Here is a 3,161-nt window from a genome sequence, read left to right as displayed (position 1 = left end):
GCCTAAAAAGATAATGGTGGTTAAGGCATTTATTAGGATAATGTTTGTATATTCGGCTATGAAGAATAGTGCGAATGGACCGGCGGCGTATTCGACGTTAAATCCAGATACAAGTTCGGATTCACCCTCTGTTAGATCGAATGGGGCTCGGTTTGTTTCTGCTAGAGTTGAAATAAATCATATTATGGCTATAGGTCAGGTTGGGATGATTAGTCATATTTGTTCTTGGGTGGTAATAAGTGTTTGTAGGGAAAATGAGCCATTTATTAGTAGGACTGATAATAGGATGATGGCTATTGTTACTTCGTATGAGATTGTTTGGGCTACTGCTCGTAGGGCGCCAAATAGGGAGTATTTTGAGTTTGAGGCTCATCCGGATCATAAGATTGAGTATACTGAAAGGCTTGATGTAGCTAGGATGAACAGGATTCCTAGATTTAAGTTAATTAGGGGGTGGGGTATTGGTAGTGGGATTCATAGGCTGAGGGCTAGGGATAGGGATAGGGTTGGAGCAATAATGAATAGCGAGATGGAAGTGGTAAGTGGGCGTATTGGTTCTTTTATAAATAGTTTTATAGCATCTGCGAATGGTTGTAAAATTCCGTAGGGGCCTACTATGTTAGGGCCTTTTCGTAGTTGTATATACCCTAGTACTTTACGTTCTACTAGAGTTAAAAAGGCTATAGCAATTAGAATGGGGGCTAGGAGGGTTAAAATATTAATTAAATACATTATTAGGAAGAGGATTTGAACCTCTGGGAACAAGGTTTTAAATCTTATGCAGTTACCTGGCTCTGCCACCCTAATATCTTGTCTGGATGAGTAGTTTTACATATTTACTATATTAAGATCTATTCATATATTGGTTTGAGGGCGCTCATTTATGAGTTGGCTCTATTTCTCTTGTCCTTTCGTACTGGGAGAAATTGTGAATAGATAGAAACCGACCTGGATTGCTCCGGTCTGAACTCAGATCACGTAGGACTTTAATCGTTGAACAAACGAACCTTTAATAGCTTCTGCACCATTGGGATGTCCTGATCCAACATCGAGGTCGTAAACCCTAATTGTCGATATGGACTCTTAAATAGGATTGCGCTGTTATCCCTAGGGTAACTTGGTCCGTTGGTCAAAGTATTTTTGGGTCAATAAGATATAGTGGATTGCTTTGACTTGTTTGTCTGTGCTATAATCATTCGGAGGATTTTTTGTTCTCCGAGGTCACCCCAACCGAAATTGTTAGCTTAATGTTTATGGTTTTGTTCCATTAGGGTATGAGTATTATAATTAGGCTAGTTAATTAAAGCTCCATAGGGTCTTCTCGTCTTATTATTTTATTCCAGCCTCTTCACTGGAAGGTCAATTTCACTGATTGAGAATAAGAGACAGTTGAATCCTCGTCTAGCCATTCATACTAGTCCCTAATTAGGGAACAAATGATTATGCTACCTTTGCACGGTCAGAATACCGCGGCCGTTAAACTTGAAAGTCACTGGGCAGGCAATGCCTCTAATACTTGTAATGCTAGAGGTGATGTTTTTGTTAACAGGCGGGATTCATGTTTGCCGAGTTCCTTTTATTCTTTTTAATCTTTCCTTAAAGCACTCCTGTGTTGGGTTAACGGTTGAAGCTTAGATAGTTTAGTTGTGTTTATTATCTAATACCCTATAACTAACAATGGTTATCCGAATTGTTATAAACTTGTGCTTGGAGAATAGGTTCTTGTTACTCATATTAACAGTATTTCATCTATAGTATTATAGATTAACCCAATATTTAATATAGGAATTAATTAATAATATTCGGATTGATTTGTTTCTTATATTGAGCTTGAACGCTTTCTTTGTTGGTGGCTGCTTTTAGGCCAACAATGGTTAAGTGTATGTTTGTATATTTATTCACTATTGAAGGTTTTTTTCCGTTCCCAAAGAGCTGTCCCTCTTTTGGCTATAATTTAAGTTTACATGCAGATTTATATTCTTATGGTAAGCTTAAAGTTGAACTGAAATTCATTTTTGGGTAACCAGCTATCACCAAGCTCGATAGGCTTTTCACCTCTACCTGAAAATCATCCCACTATTTTGCTACATAGACGGGTTTACTCATGAAGTTGTTTTTTTAGGTAGCTCGTTTGGTTTCGGGGTTTCTAGCTTTAATTCATTTAGTTAGAGGTTTTCTAGTTAATTCATTATGCAAAAGGTACAAGATTTAATCTTTGCTTATTTATACTTTTTGTTAGTCTTTCATCTTTCCCTTGCTGTACTTGTTCTATAGCTCCTAGGTATAATTTCTTTCTCTAATACTTTTATTGTCCATAATGTTTTAGTTTATTTTTATGGGTAGTTTTGTTTGTGTTAAATAGGGCTAGAATTAGTTCAAAGTGTTCATATTTAATGAATTCCTCTGGGTGTAAGCCAGACGCTTTCTATTAAGCTACACTGTGATTATTCCAAGCACACTTTCCAGTATGCTTACCTTGTTACGACTTGTCTCCTCTCATAAACTGTATCGTTGAATTATGTATATTAATGTTAGTTTGGTTTGAGGATGGTGACGGGCGGTGTGTACGTACTTCATTGCGCTATTCAATTAAGCACTCTATTCTTAATTTACTACTAAATCCTCCTTTATCCTTTAGTTTCATAAAGGGTTTCGTTAATGTTCTTATGAAAGAAAATGTGGCCCATTTCTTCCCATCTCATTGGCTACACCTTGACCTAACGTTTTTATGGTTATTATTATGCTTACTTTTATGCCTTTTTAGGGTTTGCTGAAGATGGCGGTATATAGGCTGAATTAGCAAGAGATGGTGAGGTATAGCGGGGTTTATCGATTATAGAACAGGCTCCTCTAGACGGATATAAAGTACCGCCAAGTCCTTTGAGTTTTAAGCGGTGGCCAGTAGTTCTCTGGCAAATATTTTTGTTATTAAATTATTTAGGTTTAGGGCTAAGCATAGTGGGGTATCTAATCCCAGTTTGGATCTTAGCTATCGTGTAAGTAAGGTTAGAATTACTTTCGTTACTGTTTTTAGGTCCTAACAATGGATTTTCACATATTGGTTGGATTTTAATTCTATTGTTTTAGTTCTAGTTACCACGTTTTACGCCGGAAATAATTAATTTGGGTTAATCGTATGACCGCGGTGGCTGGCACGAAAT

The 3,161-nt window shown here is 37.0% G+C and overlaps 1 pseudogene; it reads right to left on the bottom strand.

The window, feature by feature from the left end:
• Nucleotides 1–262: 262 nt before the first annotated feature.
• LOC114614705 lies at nucleotides 263–2,392 on the bottom strand (annotated as a pseudogene).
• Between the last annotated feature and the right edge of the window lie 769 nt (nucleotides 2,393–3,161).

The sequence above is a fragment of the Grammomys surdaster genome, unplaced genomic scaffold (genome assembly GCF_004785775.1).
Source record: "Grammomys surdaster isolate TR1022 unplaced genomic scaffold, NIH_TR_1.0 126410, whole genome shotgun sequence".
NCBI classification, from domain to species: domain Eukaryota; kingdom Metazoa; phylum Chordata; class Mammalia; order Rodentia; family Muridae; genus Grammomys; species Grammomys surdaster.
Note: the sequence above shows the minus strand (reverse complement) of the source record. Positions and strands in the feature narration are given on the sequence as shown.